General features: G+C 51.3%; 1 pseudogene; it reads left to right on the top strand.

Moving 5' to 3' along the window:
* Window positions 1-18,217, top strand: part of LOC138447916 (zinc finger protein 268-like) — a 104,641-nt pseudogene that overhangs the window by 50,087 nt on the left and 36,337 nt on the right.

The raw sequence follows: 18,217 nt of genomic DNA, 5'->3' as shown, positions 1-18,217 counted from the left end.
CATTTGGCTCTTGGGAGCCTGGCCTCAGTCTTGGGGATAGTGATCAGGATTGGCAGCTTGGGTTATGTTTCTGTTCCTCCTAGTTGGGGCATTTGTCTCTTGGAAGCCTGGCCTCAGTCTTGGGGTTAGTGTTCAGGATTGGCAGCTTGTGTTATGTTTCTGCTCCTCCTAGTTGGGGCATTTGGCTCTTCGGGGCCTGGCCCCTGGCCTCAGTCTCGGGGATAGTGTTTAGGATTGGCAGCTTGGGTTATGTTTCTGCTGCTCCTAGATGGGGCATTTGGCTCTTGGGAGCCTGCCCTCATTCTTGGTGACAGCGATCAGGATTGGCAGCTTGGGGTATGTTTCTGCTCCTCCTAGATGGTGCATTTGTCTCTTGGGGGCCTGGCCTCAGTCTTGGGGATAGTGGTCAGGATTGGCAGCTTGGGTTCTGTTTCTGCACCTCCTAGTTGGCGCATTTTGCTCTTGGGGGCCTGGACTCAGTCTTGGGGCTAGTGTTCAGGATTGGCAGCTTGGGTATGTTTCTGCTCCTACTAGTTGGGGCATTTGGCTCTTGGGAGCCTGGCCTCAGTCTTGGGGATAGTGATCAGGATTGGCAGCTTGGGGTATGTTTCTGCTCCTCCTAGTTGGGGCATTTGTCTCTTGAGGGCCTGGCCTCAGTCTTGGGGATAGTGTTCAGGATTGGCAGCTTGGGGTATGTTTTTGCTCCTCCTAGTTGGGGCATTTGGCTCTTGGGGGCCTGGACTCAGTCTTGGGGATAGTGTTTAGGATTGGCAGCTTGGGGTATGTTTCTGCTCCTCCTAGTTGGGGCATTTGGCTCTTGGGAGCCTGTCCTCATTCTGGGTGACAGCGATCAGGATTGGCAGCTTGGGGTATGTTTCTGCTCCTCCTAGATGGGACATTTGGCTCTTGGGAGCCTGGCTTCAGTCTTGGGGATAGTGTTCAGGATTGGCAGCTTGGGTTATGTTTCTGCTGCTCCTAGATGGGGCATTTGGCTCTTGGGGGCCTGGCCTCATTCTTGGTGATAGTGATCAGGATTGGCAGCTTGGGTTATGTTTCTGCTCCTCCTAGTTGGGGCATTTGGCTCTTGGGAGCCTGGCCTCAGTCTTGGGGATAGTGTTCAGGATTGGCAGCTTGGGGTATGTTTCTGCTCCTCCTAGTTGGGTCATTTGGCTCTTGGGAGCCTGGCCTCAGTCTTGGGGATAGTGTTCAGGATTGGCAGCTTGGGGTATGTTTCTGCTCCTCCTAGTTGGGGCATTTGGCTCTTGGGAGCCTGGCCTCAGAGTTGGGGATAGTGTTTAGGATTGGCCGCTTGGGGTATGTTTCTGCTCCTCCTAGTTGGGGCATTTGTCTCTTGGGGGCCTGGCCTCAGTCTTGGGGATAGTGTTCAGGATTGGCAGCTTGGGTTATGTTTCTGCACCTCCTAGTTTGGGCATTTGGCTCTTGGGAGCCTGGCCTCAGTCTTGGGGATAGTGATCAGGATTGGCAGCTTGGGGGTATGTTTCTGCTCCTCCTAGTTGGGGCATTGGTCCCTTGGGGGCCTCACCTCATTCTTGGGGATAGTGATCAGGATTGGCAGCTGGGGTTATGTTTCTGCTCCTCCTAGATGGGGCATTTGGCTCTTGGGAGCCTGTGCTCATTCTTGGGGATAGTGATCAGGATTGGCAGCTTGGGGTATGTTTCTGCTACTCCTAGTTGGGGCATTTGGCTCTTGGGAGCCTGGCCTCAGTCTTGGGGATAGTGTTTAGGATTGGCAGCTTGGGTTATGTTTCTGCTCCTCCTAGTTGGGGCATTTGGCTCTTGGGAGCCTGGCTTCAGTCTTGGGGATAGTGGTCAGGATTGGCAGCTTGGGTTATGTTTCTGCTCCTCCTAGATGGGGCATTTGGCTCTTGGGAGCCTGTGCTCATTCTTGGGGATAGTGATCAGGATTGGCAGCTGGGGTCATGTTCCTGCTCCTCCTAGTTGGGGCATTTGGCTCTTGGGAGCCTGTCCTCATTCTTGGGGATAGTGTTCAGGATTGGCAGCTTGGGGTATGTTTCTGCTCCTCCTAGTTGGGGCATTTGGCTCTTGGGAGCCTGGCCTCCGTCTTGGGGATAGTGTTCAGGATTGGCAGGTTGGGGTATGTTTCTGCTCCTCCTAGTTGGGGCATTTGGCTCTTGGGAGCCTGGCCTCATTCTTGGGGATAGTGTTTAGGATTGGCAGCTGGGGTTATGTTTCTGCTCCTCCTAGTTGGGGCATTTGGCTCTTGGGAGCCTGTCCTCATTCTTGGGGATAGTGTTTAGGATTGGCAGCTTGGGGTATGCTTCTGCTACTCCTAGTTGGGGCATTTGGCTCTTGGGGGCCTGGCCTCAGTCTTGGGGATAGTGGTCAGGATTGGCAGCTTGGGTTATGTTTCTCCTCCTCCTAGTTGAGGCATTTGGCTCTTGGGAGCCTGTGCTCATGCTTGGGGATAGTGTTTAGGATTGGCAGCTGGGGTTATGTTTCTGCTCCTTCTAGTTGGGGCATTTGGCTCTTGGGGGCCTGGCCTCAGTCTTGGGGATAGTGGTCAGGATTGGCAGCTTGGGTTATGTTTCTGCTCCTCCTAGTTGGGGCATTTGGCTCTTGGGAGCCTGTCCTCATTCTTGGGGATAGTGTTTAGGATTGGCAGCTTGGGGTATGCTTCTGCTACTCCTAGTTGGGGCATTTGGCTCTTGGGGGCCTGGCCTCAGTCTTGGGGATAGTGGTCAGGATTGGCAGCTTGGGTTATGTTTCTCCTCCTCCTAGTTGAGGCATTTGGCTCTTGGGAGCCTGTGCTCATTCTTGGGGATAGTGATCAGGATTGGCAGCTTGGGTTATGTTTCTGCTCCTCCTAGTTGGGGCATTTGTCTCTTGAGGGCCTGGCCTCAGTCTTGGGGATAGTGATCAGGATTGGCAGCTTGGCTTATGTTTCTGCTCCTCCTAGTTGGGGCATTTGGCCCTTGGCGGGGCCTGGCCTCAGTCTTGGGGATAGTGTTCAGGATTGGCAGCTTGGGTTATGTTTCTGCTCCTCCTAGTTGGGGCATTTGTCTCTTGGGGGCCTGGCCTCAGTCTTGGGGATAGTGTTTAGGATTGGCAGCTTGGGTTATGTTTCTGCTCCTCCTAGTTGGGGCATTTGGCCCTTGGCGGGGCCTGGCCTCAGTCTTGGGGATAGTGTTCAGGATTGGCAGCTTGGGTTATGTTTCTGCTCCTCCTAGTTGGGGCATTTGTCTCTTGGGGGCCTGGCCTCAGTCTTGGGGATAGTGTTTAGGATTGGCAGCTTGGGTTATGTTTCTGCTCCTCCTAGTTGGGGCATTTGGCCCTTGGCTGGGCCTGGCCTCAGTCTTGGGGATAGTGATCAGGATTGGCAGCTTGTGTTATGTTACTGCTCCTCCTAGTTGGGGCATTTGGCTCTTTGGAGCCTGGCTTCAGTCTTGGGGATAGTGATCAGGATTGGCAGCTTGTGTTATGTTACTGCTCCTCCTAGTTGGGGCATTTGGCTCTTGGGGGCCTGGCCTCAGTCTTGGGGATAGTGTTCAGGATTGGCAGCTTGGGTTATGTTTTTGCTCCTCCTAGTTGGGGCATTTGGCTCTTGGGAGCCTGTCCTCATTCTTAGGGATAGTGATCAGGATTGGCAGCTTGTGTTATGTTACTGCTCCTCCTAGTTGGGGCATTTGGCTCTTGGGGGCCTGGCCTCAGTCTTGGGGATAGTGTTCAGGATTGGCAGCTTGGGGTATGTTTCTGCTCCTCCTAGTTGTGGCATTTGTCTCTTGAGGGCCTGGCCTCAGTCTTGGGGATAGTGATCAGGATTGGCAGCTTGGGGTATGTTTCTGCTCCTCCTAGTTGGGGCATTTGGCTCTTGGGATCCTGGCCTCAGTCTTGGGGATAGTGATCAGGATTGGCAGCTTGGGGGTATGTTTCTGCTCCTCCTAGTTGGGGCATTTGGCTCTTGGGAGCCTGGCCTCAGTCTTGGGGATAGTGATCAGGATTGGCAGCTTGGGGGTATGTTTCTGCTCCTCCTAGTTGGGGCATTTGTCCCTTGGGGGCCTGGCCTCATTCTTGGGGATAGTGATCAGGATTGGCAGCTTGGGGTATGTTTCTGCTCCTCCTAGTTGGGGCATTTGGCTCTTGGGAGCCTGGCCTCAGTCTTGGGGATAGTGTTTAGGATTGGCAGCTTGGGGTATGTTTCTGTTCCTCCTAGTTGGTGCATTTGGCTCTTGGCAGCCTGGCCTCCGTCTTGGGGATAGTGATCAGGATTGGCAGCTTGGGTTATGCTTCTGCTCCTCCTAGTTGGGGCATTTGTCTCTTGGGAGCCTGGCCTCAGTCTTGGGGATAGTGGTCAGGATTGGCAGCTTGGGTTATGTTTCTGCTCCTCCTAGTTGAGGCATTTGGCTCTTGGGAGCCTGGCCTCAGTCTTGGGGATAGTGATCAGGATTGGCAGCTTGGGTTATGCTTCTGCTCCTCCTAGTTGGGGCATTTGTCTCTTGGGGGCCTGGCCTCAGTCTTGGGGATAGTGGTCAGGATTGGCAGCTTGGGTTATGTTTCTGCTCCTCCTAGTTGAGGCATTTGGCTCTTGGGGGCCTGGCCTCATTCTTGGGGATAGTGTTTAGGATTGGCAGCTTGGGTTATGTTACTGCTCCTCCTAGTTGGGGCATTTGGCCCTTGGCGGGGCCTGGCCTCAGTCTTGGGGATAGTGATCAGGATTGGCAGCTTGGGTTATGCTTCTGCTCCTCCTAGTTGGGGCATTTGTCTCTTGGGGGCCTGGCCTCAGTCTTGGGGATAGTGGTCAGGATTGGCAGCTTGGGTTATGTTTCTGCTCCTCCTAGTTGAGGCATTTGGCTCTTGGGGGCCTGGCCTCAGTCTTGGGGATAGTGGTCAGGATTGGCAGCTTGGGTTATGTTTCTGCTCCTCCTAGTTGAGGCATTTGGCTCTTGGGGGCCTGGCCTCAGTCTTGGGGATAGTGATCAGGATTGGCAGCTTGGGGGTATGTTTCTGCTCCTCCTAGTTGGGGCATTTGTCCCTTGAGGGCCTGGCCTCAGTCTTGGGGATAGTGATCAGGATTGGCAGCTTGGGGTATGTTTCTGCTCCTCCTAGTTGGGGCATTTGGCTCTTGGGAGCCTGGCCTCAGTCTTGGGGATAGTGATCAGGATTGGCAGCTTGGGGGTATGTTTCTGCTCCTCCTAGTTGGGGCATTTGTCCCTTGAGGGCCTGGCCTCAGTCTTGGGGATAGTGATCAGGATTGGCAGCTTGGGGTATGTTTCTGCTCCTCCTAGTTGGGGCATTTGGCTCTTGGGAGCCTGGCCTCATTCTTGGGGATAGTGTTTAGGATTGGCAGCTTGGGTTATGTTTCTGCTCCTCCTAGTTGGGGCATTTGGCCCTTGGCGGGGCCTGGCCTCAGTCTTGGGGATAGTGATCAGGATTGGCAGCTTGGGGTATGCTTCTGCTCCTCCTAGTTGATTCTTCTCTCTTTATCCCAACAGGTGGGTCGGGTGTGAAGGACCTTTATTTGTTTTTTTCACATCCGGACACTCTGCCGCATTCAGGATTATTTATTTATTTCATAGCTCAACTCATTTACACATTTGTTTCAAGTATTTCTTAAACTGTAATGCACTTTATTTAGGATTACCCAAAGCAAACGGGCATTGGCTGCAAATTACTCAAAATGCAGCGCCTAGACTAATGAAGCGACCTGCTTCTAGGGAACACATTATTCCAGCACTCCTTGTTTTTCATTTGTTGACTATGAAAGATAGAGCTCTCTTTTAAGCCTCGGTACGTTGTGCCTAACGACAAGGTCCTGCTTCACAACCTACGTTATGTCTGGGTCTCAAAGGTCACACATCTGGGCTTGGTTAAGATGCTGAACTATAAGCAAGGTAGTGACAGGACTCAGCCAGTAAAGCAAGCCCCAGCTGCTTCAGGAGTACTAGCAGGTCCCTGCTGTCACGCCCTCTCAAACAACCCTTCCCTCTTCACACCCCTCCTCCTCAGCAGGCGCTTCTCGCCGTCGTATTTCCCATTTACACCACCAGCAGGGAAAACACGGCAGGCGGAATACCATGTTGGGCGGACCTGTCACTTTTCGCCCTTTTCCACGTTGGCAACTGCCATGGCGCCTCTTGCACAGCCGGCAACGTCAGGATAACAGGAAGTGCCGGCAGCCCCAATCGCTGGCCACGTTGCGCTCCACGCAACGTACGCGAGCAGTCACGTGATGCGTCACGTGATACCACTCACCACTTCAAAAGAAGCCGGCAAACAAGATTCTTTGCTTCACAGCTACTTCATCTGCTACAGAGGACAGTCACGCTTTTCCCTTGCTCTTGTTTGCCTCGACCTTGGAACTCTTTTCGGATTTGCTATTTGGATTGCCCTTGGATTTTGGCGTGCTCTCTGATTTTCTGGACATTTGACCTTGATTGTACTCTGGACTGATTCTTGGATTGCCCTTCTGTTTTGCAACCTTCGGATTGCTTCAAGCCTTACAGATCTCGTCTCTATGCACAAGGTACTAGGAAGGAGTACCTATTACATCATTCCAGCCTGCCGTGGATTTCCTTGTGTAGGTTTGCTACCTACTCTCCATCCCTATTAGGTAAGCTGTTGTCACTGCATCTTGTTTGACTCTTTCTATCATTGTCCATTGCCAAGATAGAGCGTATCTCTGATTATAACCCTTTGCCTTACAGCACTCAGGGATCCTTCCGGCGTTCTCAAATACCAGGCTGACGACAACAGTCCTTCCTGTGGCCTCAAAGATTGCTAGGGCAGTACTTTATATTCTGCTCGAGCGGTACTTGGGGACAGAGGCATTTATAACTGCACGACCATCAAGTCGGACCCATCAGGTTAGAACAGACTGTGAAGCCTTATGGTCGTCCAGTTATGGATGTTTCAGCCGGGGATCCTGTGACTGCTTTAATGCAAGCAGTGACATCACTTAGGACAGATATGGCAGCTGCTACCACTGCCCTCCGCACTGATTTAGCCTCTGCCACCACTGCACTGAACCACCGTCTTGATGCCATGCAGAGCTCCCGACATCCCTTACCTGCTGACGCTGAGTTCGGCGATACTGCATCATCCCAAAACCCGGTCCCACTCACTCCACCTACTCTGCCAGCCCCGTCTGTGGTGGTTCAGACTCCCTTTCCTCTAGCAGCCCCTGAGAGGTTTCAGGGAGATCCTTTGAAATATCGCACTTTTATAAATCAGTGCAAACTACATTTCTTATGCCGACCTCAAGCTTTCTCTGATCCAGTCTCTAAAGCAGCTTTTCTTCTCTCCCATTTGTCAGGTGTGGCAGCCACATGGGCTAATCCGTTTTTGGAGAGCAATCATCCTGCTCTGTATGATTTCGAATTGTTAACTCAAGAAATGGCTAAGGTTTTTGACACTAGATATGAAGCCCAATCCAGAGACATGGAACTCTTAGATCTAACTCAAGGTCGATCTACTCTCATTGAGTATATTACCAAGTTTAATCAACTCGCAACCGAGACTTCTTGGCCAGAGAACAAGAAGGCAGTGATATATTATCGGGGTCTGTGTGGTTCCATGAAGGATGCTTTGTCTGTAGTGCCCTCCCTTCCTTCACTTTATCTTCATCTGGTCGATTTAACCTTGCAAATCGACGCCAGGCGGGCAGAACGTAAGGGGGAAGCAGGGTTGTCCCAGACCGCGCCTTCATCCTCATTTAGCACCGTCCCTGAACCCATGCAGATTGGCGGGGTACGCAGTCCTATTACACATGCCGAACGAGAGCGCAGGAGGACAGACAACGCTTGCTACTACTGCGGACTCAATGGGCATTTTGTAAAGGAGTGTCTCCGTCGGCCAAGAAACAAAAATCCGGGTTTTCCGAATACTCGCCCTTGAGATCAGGGGTTGGGGCGAGTCCTATACCTAATTCCTCTGAACCTGCTTTTGGTCCCGTCCGACCTGTGGTGGTCCAAGCTTCCTTAAACCTAGCTGCAGGAGTCTCCCATGCAATACAAATAGTGATCGACTCTGGTGCTACTGGTTGCTTTATAGACATAGCGCTAGCCAATACTTTAAACTTACCTCTGGTTCAAAAGAAACATCCCGAACCGGTTCATGCAGTAGATGGGACGTCTTTAGCCTCGGGACCAATCTTACAGCAGGCAGCCCCTTTGGAATTAGTCATACAGGAAGTCCATAAAGAGACCATGTCATTTGACCTCATAGCTACGCCTCAGTTTGGTGTTATCTTGGGCATCCCTTGGCTAAAAAAGCATAATCCTTTGATTAACTGGGGTACAGGTCAGGTCCTCTTTGAATCCGAAATATGTCAATACTACTGCCTGCTTGAGACACCTCGGGTTTCCAGTCCTGCAGATATCCTAGGGGTAGTTGCTTCACTAGACATAGAAGACAGGTCCTATTCTCCAGACACACACCTGATAGGAGCGGTCACAAATAACATACCTCCTGAGTATTATGAATTTCGGGCGGTGTTTGACAAAGGCTCTGCAGAAGGCCTTCCTCCGCATCGATCTTACGACTGCCCCATTGATTTAATTCCGGACGCCCCCATTCCAAAAGGGCGGATATACTCCTTAACCCAAACAGAAGAGCAAGTCCTACAGGATTACATACAGCAGGCTCTGCGTCTGGGTCATATTCGTCCATCAACCTCTCCAGCTGCAAGTCCAATCTTCTTTGTGCCAAAGAAGGAAGGGGATCTCCGTCCATGCATTGATTATAGGCGTTTGAACGCCATCACAGTAAAGAACCGCTATCCTATTCCTCTCATTACCCCGTTGTTGGACAAACTTACCCATGCCACTATTTACACCAAGTTAGATCTACGGGGTGCATACAATCTCATACGCATACGAGAGGGAGATGAATGGAAGACGGCTTTCTGCTCACGACAAGGGCTGTTTGAGTATGCAGTTATGCCGTTTGGTCTCTGTAATGCTCCTGCTACGTTCCAGCGCTTCATGGATGACATATTTGGCGATATCCTGAACGCATACATAGTAGTGTATTTAGACGACATATTGATCTTCTCTTCATCCCTCGATGAACATATCAAGCATGTCAAGGAAGTGTTATTACGTCTTCAAGCCAATGCACTATTTGCTAAACCTGAAAAGTGCATTTTCCATACCAGCCAGGTTGAGTTCTTGGGGTTTCATATTTCTCCAGGAGGTCTCTCCATGAATCAGTCCAAAGTCCGGGCAATAAACGATTGGCCAATTCCAACCACACTTAAGCAATTACAGTCATTCTTGGGTTTCGCCAATTTTTATCGAAGGTTCATAGCTGGATTTTCCTCTATTGTAGCACCACTCACTGTGCTCACTAGTCCTTCAGTCTCCTATGTCTGGACCGAAAAACAACAAAATGCTTTTGATTCTCTGAAAACTATGTTCACCACTGCTCCAGTGTTGCAACACCCTGACCCTGAACTCCCGTTTGTCCTTGAGGCAGACGCATCCTCTTATGCACTTTGAGCTGTACTGTCCCAGTCATGTCCTGCCACTGGTCGACTACATCAGGTGGCATTTCACTCTCGCAAGTTCACAACAAGTGAATTACACTACACAGTCACAGAAAAGGAACTATTGGCCATTAAGGACGCCCTACAGACCTGGAGACATCACCTTCTAGGTGCAAAACACCAGACGGTGGTGTTCTCCGACCATAAGAATCTCCAAGATCTGGCCTCCTTGAAATGTACCAATAGTCGACAGGTACGTTGGCATCTTTTCTTTGCTGCGTTCGACTTCGTGATTAAACATAGACCTGGTGTAGGGCATGGGAAAGCAGACGGCCTGTCTCGCTCCCCTGGGGGGGAAGTTCTACCTTCTTTCCCTGAAACTTTGTTGAGTAAATCTCATGTAGTTTGTGTTTGCACACCATCGCCCTCATTGCAGTCCACCATACGACAATGGGTCTCCCGATATCCACAGTCACTAACAGAATGGGATCCCGTTATGCAGGATGGGCTGCCCTTTGTACATGGGAAGCTTTTTCTTCCCACGAGTGACACCAGGAATTTGGCATTGGAATGGGCTCATGATGCTGCCATTAATGGTCACCCCGGGCAGCAGCGTACCCTAGAATTACTCAAACGCTGGTGTTGGTGGCCAGCTATGAAATGAGACGTACAGAATTATGTCAATACCTGTCAGATCTGTGCTCAGGGGAAGTCACGTAGGGGCCGACCTTTAGGTCTTCTTCTTCCTCTCCCGGTTCCTCCACGTCCCTGGCACACGGTCTCAATGGACTTAATTACTGATTTGCCACGCACACAGGGTTTCGATACTATTTGGGTTGTTGTCGACTCCTATACCAAAATGGCTCGTTTTGTACCATGTAAGGGAATACCCTCAGCCCCAGTTTTAGCCAAGCATTTCTTTAAGTCTGTCTTCTGTCTCTTTGGCCTGCCCCATGTTTTGGTGTCTGATCGAGGCACACAGTTTACCTCCCGTTTCTGGCGGGCCCTCACCTCTTTGTTGGGGATCGATGCTCATTTTTCCTCTGCTTACCATCCAGAGAGCGACGGGCAGACTGAGAGGGTTAACCAGTCATTGGAGCAATACCTACGCTGTCTAACGTTACAATATCAGGACACTTGGCTTAATTTATTGCATCTGGCCGAATTTGCTTATAACAACTCTTTGCATTCTGCTACGGGTTTTTCACCATTCTTCGCCCTCTATGGCCAACATCCTCGTACTCTTCCCTTGCCAGACTTTTCCGCTTCTGATACCCCCGCTGCCTCGGCCTGTGCTAGGGATTTGGTCTCAGTCCATGCCCAGACATTGATTCATCTGCGTGAGGCCCAATCCTCCATGAAATCCACTGCTGACAGGAAGAGGGCGGATGCTCCTGCGTACAAGGTGGGGGACCGGGTTTGGCTCTCTACTCGCCATTTACACATTCCTGGCTGTCGCAAACTTCTCCCTCGCTTTGTGGGTCCTTACGAGGTGGTCAAAGTTCTTAACCCGGTGGCTATGCGTCTGGCGGTACCTCCTGCCTGGCGAATCCACCCGGTTTTTCATGTCTCCCTGCTTAAGCCTTGCCTTGGTCCTACCCGATTGGTTGTCCCTCCTGCTCCGGTCTCTGTCTCATCCCCTGATGTTTTTGAGATCCAGGGTATACTGGGTTCCCGTATACACAGGGGTGGGCTGCAATATTTGGTGGATTGGCGGGGTTATGGTCCTGAGGATCGCTCCTGGGTTGCTGCTCGAGATGTTCACGCTTCTCGCCTGGTGGCCAAGTTTCATCGAGAGCATCCTTCCAGCCCACGCGGTCGTGGGCCTTTGAGGGGGGGCTCTGTCACGCCCTCTCACACAACCCTTCCCTCTTCACACCCCTCCTCCTCAGCAGGCGCTTCTCGCCGTCGTATTTCCCATTTACACCACCAGCAGGGAAAACACGGCAGGCGGAATACCATGTTGGGCGGACCTGTCACTTTTCGCCCTTTTCCACGTTGGCAACTGCCATGGCGCCTCTTGCACAGCCGGCAACGTCAGGATAACAGGAAGTGCCGGCAGCCCCAATCGCTGGCCACGTTGCGCTCCACGCAACGTACGCGAGCAGTCACGTGATGCGTCACGTGATACCACTCACCACTTCAAAAGAAGCCGGCAAACAAGATTCTTTGCTTCACAGCTACTTCATCTGCTACAGAGGACAGTCACGCTTTTCCCTTGCTCTTGTTTGCCTCGACCTTGGAACTCTTTTCGGATTTGCTATTTGGATTACCCTTGGATTTTGGCGTGCTCTCTGATTTTCTGGACATTTGACCTTGATTGTACTCTGGACTGATTCTTGGATTGCCCTTCTGTTTTGCAACCTTCGGATTGCTTCAAGCCTTACAGATCTCGTCTCTATGCACAAGGTACTAGGAAGGAGTACCTATTACATCATTCCAGCCTGCCGTGGATTTCCTTGTGTAGGTTTGCTACCTACTCTCCATCCCTATTAGGTAAGCTGTTGTCACTGCATCTTGTTTGACTCTTTCTATCATTGTCCATTGCCAAGATAGAGCGTATCTCTGATTATAACCCTTTGCCTTACAGCACTCAGGGATCCTTCCGGCGTTCTCAAATACCAGGCTGACGACAACAGTCCTTCCTGTGGCCTCAAAGATTGCTAGGGCAGTACTTTATATTCTGCTCGAGCGGTACTTGGGGACAGAGGCATTTATAACTGCACGACCATCAAGTCGGACCCATCAGGTTAGAACACCTGCATCCTCACATGTGGGTTGGGAAGTCTAAGGGACCCCAGTCCAGGCTAAACTGCAGAAGGCATTTACCAGAGGCACCTTTGCAGGCATGAAAGAGCCTTCACAGGCAAATCTGTCTTTGTGGCAGTCTTTCGTGCTCAAAGCAAACTAAGGTCACAATACAAATGGAGGCGTAGAAGAACCTCTAAAATACATTAGTACCCAAAATGTCAACTCATGTATGGGTATTTGGCTAGTGACACAGTAAAAGGCTACAGACGGTTTGTAGCCAAATGTTATAACATGTCGCCACTGCCTCACATTAGCAGTGCAGGTGGAGAACACATGCAAAGCAAGGTCCGAGAGCTGGAACAAAAGAAAATTGGGGAAGGAGGCCCAAATTATGGGGTATAGTGGGGGAGAGGACAGACGGGCAAAGGGCTGCAGGTTGGGGACACCCATTCTGAGCTCCCAATCGTTTGAAAGTTAAGGGGGCTGTCGAAGTTAGAAAATAAATCCCAAAACAGATTTGTGCCTTAAGTCAGTTACAATCCCTTCTGCGTGGTTGTTGCAGAACAACTTTGATAGTCCTGTCTTCTAGTGAAAAACCTGTGCCTGCCCCCTTGAACACATTACTAATGTTTGGAGACCATGGTTCCAAGGTGGGGGCTGCTACTATTGTGGCCGTTTTTGGTTTCAATTTTGCTTATGAGTTTAGGCACCACACAGAGTGACCGGAGAACTTTGTTTTTACCCAGCAAGTTCAAATGGAACCATGGGAGGGAATGGGTGGGTACAGCAAGGGTTCATAGTTTCTTTCATTATTTTGGTCTGTAGGTGTTGTTTGGTTATGCGCCTACCCAGGGCCTGCCCATGGCTATGCTAATCCCTATGGCCGTTCCCGCCTCTACCCACCTAAAACACCTCCTCATGGGAACTCTTTGAGCTTGCCTTAATCAAGCCTTACCATCAGGCTTTGCATTCAACGTTCCTGCCAGTGTTTGTTCAAAGCAGTCTTCTGAGAGTTAAGGACTACATTGGTGCTGTAAACATGCTACTGGTGTAATAGAAATGTCTTACCAGGTCTGCCTTCAGCCACTCTATGAACACTAAGCGTGTCCTTCCCTGAAGTCCTGTTTAAAACAAGTATTGGGGAGGTCCACATTTTGGATTATGCATACCTTTTAAGCTGTTGCCAAGCACTGCTATTCGATTCCCAGGTACTTGCCCCATTTTGCAACTGCTAGCAACAACGGGTAGATAATACCACTACGGATGTGCCCTTCCCATGCCTACACAAAAGCCCGAACTGTTGGCATTGCCAATGCTTATTTCTTTGTTGCGGTTTCTTGTTGTTGATCAGTAGTGCAAGGTGTCCTTTGCAGTGTATACAATGCATATAATACCGCCGTGGTCTTTGCAGAGGTTGCCTTGAAAGTGAGTGCTGTGGGCACCACCACCCGAAATGTGCGTGAGTGCAGAAAGCGGTGGGATGATCTCCGCCTACGGGTCAGAAGCATCCTGTCTGCGAACCACAACATTGCCACAGCAAGTGGATCTGATTCGCCGATTAAATTAAAGGAGTGGGAAGAGACCTGTGCCAACCTCATTGGAGTGGAATCCATAGAGAGAGCCGGGACGATGGAGCATGGCGTGGCAACCACTTCAGATGGAGGTGAGTGTACACATGAAAGTATGCACTGTGAATCTTCAGGTCCCCCCAAATGTGAGCCCAGAATCACCTCATGGATGCCCAAACATCCACACATGCATACAACCCTGGCCATGTCAGTGTCAAACCCAAACACACACACACATGCACACATCACCAGAGACAAGTGCCACACACAACCATGCATGGATGAGCCACTGAACTGACACATCACCTGCATCCTTAACAATGAAGTCCAAATGCCCACAACTGCATTATTAACGTATACTGCATTAAGTACATAGAACTGTAACCAATGCCATCCCCCTCTTTGTCCCCGACAGGCTCACATACAGACAGTGAGGATACTGGCACTGCATCTCAGGCACCCCCTGCGAGTAAAAAATCAAGGGCACAGGACACAGAGGACACCCCCACGACATCAAGGGGCAAAGGTAGAAGAGTCCACATGCAGAGTGGCAAACATCCGTGGAGCGCCACTGCCAAGATGCAACTGTCCACACCACCACCAACAACTGCCCCACCTCCTGAGGTGAACCCAATACCACAGATCCCAGCCACGGAGGGCCCACCCTCAGCTGCAACTAGTTCCACAGGAGAGGCGGCAGCCACTGCACCACTCTCAGATGTGGAGGATACGACAGATTTCCACATGGAGATGCACACCCCAATCCCCCCTGGAGCCCCCGAGGCATCACCACAGCAGACACCTGGGTCCAGTGTCCCTGGCGAGGACAACATGGGAGGTTTCAGTAGCCCACCGGTGGCTTCACCTGTTGTCCTGGTTGCATCAGAAGGCGCAGCAGCCACACCACCAGAACGCACCAGTGCCCTCGACCTGGCCAGCATCAGCCAGCGCCAAGAGGACATAATTGTGCTGGTTGGGCAGCATGTGGAGGAGGCTGCCCGTCTCAGGGCGGAGATTACCGAGACAGCCAGGCACTCCATGGAGGTGATGGAGGCCTGTACAAACAGGCTGTGTGGGGAGATAGTCCAATTTAGGGAGGTCCTCACACGGATAGCGGACGCAATGGACCGCCAGTTCCCACCACCACAACCACCAGGACAGTCAGCTACTTCCTCATCCGCCAGTTCGAGGCAGACAAGTCCCCTCCGCCGCTCCTCACGCACCACCAGGTGCACGTCTAGCCAGCCTCCTAATGCTGGTGGTGGCAATGGCGAATAGGGACTGCATGGTCAAGCTTCCACGTGTATAGCTGGACGACAACATTGTGCCAGACACATAAGGAACTGTTGTGGGGGGAAGGGTGTTTTTGGGCTGTTGTGGGGGGTGGGGGAGGAAGGGTGGTGGGATGTTTGGGGACATGCACTTTTACATCTTTACATTTCTTAATACACTGGTGTTTGATCCATACACAGGCTTGGACTTCTTCATTGTGTATGTGTACTTTATTGGCGACAGGGTCCATTGTGGGCTTCCAAACAGACACCAGTGCATTACTACCCATATCCACGTGACAGTAAGAAACCATGTTACTCAGAATATTTGGTTGATCAGGTGCAGCCTCACAGCACGTGCCTCCTGGCCATCCCCTCTTGCATGACCTGCATCCCCTTCACCTCCGTCCTCATCACCATCATCATCCCCATCAGGTGCTTCTATTTCTACGTCAGGGGGCAGTGGCACATTCCGTCTGATACACATATTGTGCAGCATGACACATGCCATGGTGATCTTGGCCACCTTCTCATGGCTATACAGGAGAGCGCCACCAGACCTGCTAATGCACCTAAACCGTGTCTTCAAAAGGCCAAAAGTCTGCTCGATCACGATGCGGGTACGGGTATGTGCACGATTGTAGTCTTCCTCGTGCCTGTTCTGTGGGTTCCGTACAGGGGTAAGGAGCCACCTCTTCAGGGGATAGCCGGCATCACCTGTATGGGGGGACGAATGGGGTCTGGTTACTCGTCACCTCAAGAGCGGCCTGTTCATATCACACAAATTGACTTTGCATTGTGATTGAAGTCCACAATTAACAGCATGCATGCAGACGATCTGTGTGACTGCAATGTGCAAAGTTGAGCTCGACCCTGCAAGTGAACATGCCCCATTAATGCCTCCTAAAGTATTGACATATCCTGGGTGAGGCCCGGTTTTACGTGCCCCTGGGCCCAGGCAGATTTGGTACCACACTGCTAGTGTACTGCCATTCAAACATTTATGTTGCCATGCTGAGAGGCATCACTTCAGTGGTGCTATAGGTGCGTGGTACAATGCTATGGGTAGGGGTGATCCCTTTGCATGCACTCAAGGGCACATTGCATTATTGTGGTTGTGCAGCGCTGATTCTGCATGACTGTCTCGACGGCATGTAGGAGACTTGTGTATTTTGTGGTGTTGAATGTTGTGCAATGTGGATGTGGATGGATGTTTAATGTTTCTAGACCTAGATTGTTCTCTATGTTGTGTAGCTTATTCTTGCATGTCGGTTCATCTCAGGTAGATTGCGGCCTTCCCAGATGGACATTGGCGTACATGTGTATGTGCATTTGTCCTACGGACGACAAGCTACACCCAGTTGGAGTATGTATCCCCCCCCAATCACACCCAGTTGGAGTATGTATCTCTCCCCCCCAATCACACCCAGTTGGAGTATGTATCTCTCCCCCCCAATCACACCCAGTTGGAGTATGTATCTCCCCCCCCACAATCACACCCAATTGGAGTATGTATCTCCCCCCCCAATCACACCCAGTTGGAGTATGTATCTCTCCCCCCCAATCACACCCAGTTGGAGTATGTATCTCTCCCCCCCCCCATTCACACCCAGTTGGAGTATGTATCTCTCCCCCCCATTCACACCCAATTGGAGTATGTATCTCCCCCCCCCAATCACACCCAGTTGGAGTATGTATCTCCCCCCCCCAATCACACCCAGTTGGAGTATGTATCTCTCCCCCCCAATCACACCCAGTTGGAGTATGTATCTCTCCCCCCCCAATCACACCCAGTTGGAGTATGTATCTCTCCCCCCCAATCACACCCAGTTGGAGTATGTATCTCCCCCCCCAATCACACCCAGTTGGAGTATGTATCTCCCCCCCCAATCACACCCAGTTGGAGCATGTATCTCCCCCCATCACACCCAGTTGGAGTATGTATCTCTCCCCCCCAATCACACCCAATTGGAGTATGTATCTCCCCCCCCAATCACACCCAGTTGGAGTATGTATCTCTCCCCCCCCATTCACACCCAGTTGGAGTATGTATCTCCCCCCCCCCCCAATCACACCCATTTGGAGTATGTATCTCTCCCCCCCAATCACACCCAGTTGGAGTATGTATCCCCCCCCCCCATTCACACCCAGTTGGAGTATGTATCTCTCCCCCCCATTCCCCCATTCACACCCAATTGGAGTATGTATCTCCCCCCCCCCAATCACACCCAGTTGGAGTATGTATCTCCCCCCCCCAATCACACCCAGTTGGAGTATGTATCTCCCCCCCAATCACACCCAGTTGGAGTATGTATCTCTCCCCCCCCATTCACACCCAGTTGGAGTATGTATCTCTCCCCCCCATTCACACCCAATTGGAGTATGTATCTCCCCCCCAATCACACCCAGTTGGAGTATGTATCTCTCCCCCCCCCCATTCACACCCAGTTGGAGTATGTATCTCTCCCCCCCATTCACACCCAATTGGAGTATGTATCTCCCCCCCCATTCACACCCAGTTGGAGTATGTATCTCCCCCCCCAATCACACCCAGTTGGAGTATGTATCTCCCCCCCAATCACACCCAGTTGGAGTATGCATCTCCCCCCCTTCACACCAAGTTGGAGTATGCATCTCCCCCCCAATCACACCCAGTTGGAGTATGTATCTCTCCCCCCCCATTCACACCCAGTTGGAGTATGTATCTCCCCCCCCCAATCACACCCAGTTGGAGTATGTATCTCCCCCCCCCAATCACACCCAGTTGGAGTATGTATCTCCCCCCCAATCAAGTATCTCTCCCCCCCCCCATTCACACCCAGTTGGAGTATGTATCTCTCCCCCCCATTCACACCCAATTGGAGTATGTATCTCCCCCCCCAATCACACCCAGTTGGAGTATGTATCTCCCCCCCCAATCACACCCAGTTGGAGTATGTATCTCCCCCCCCCCAATCACACCCAGTTGGAGTATGTATCTCTCCCCCCCATTCACACCCAGTTGGAGTATGCATCTCTCCCCCCCATTCACACCCAATTGGAGTATGTATCTCCCCCCCAATCACACCCAGTTGGAGTATGTATCTCTCCCCCCCCCATTCACACCCAGTTGGAGTATGTATCTCCCCCCCCAATCACACCCAGTTGGAGTATGTATCTCCCCC

Source organism: Ambystoma mexicanum, chromosome 3q (assembly GCF_040938575.1).
Source record: "Ambystoma mexicanum isolate Mex_15411 chromosome 3q, UKY_AmexF1_1, whole genome shotgun sequence".
NCBI classification, from domain to species: Eukaryota; Metazoa; Chordata; class Amphibia; order Caudata; family Ambystomatidae; genus Ambystoma; species Ambystoma mexicanum.
Note: the sequence above shows the minus strand (reverse complement) of the source record. Positions and strands in the feature narration are given on the sequence as shown.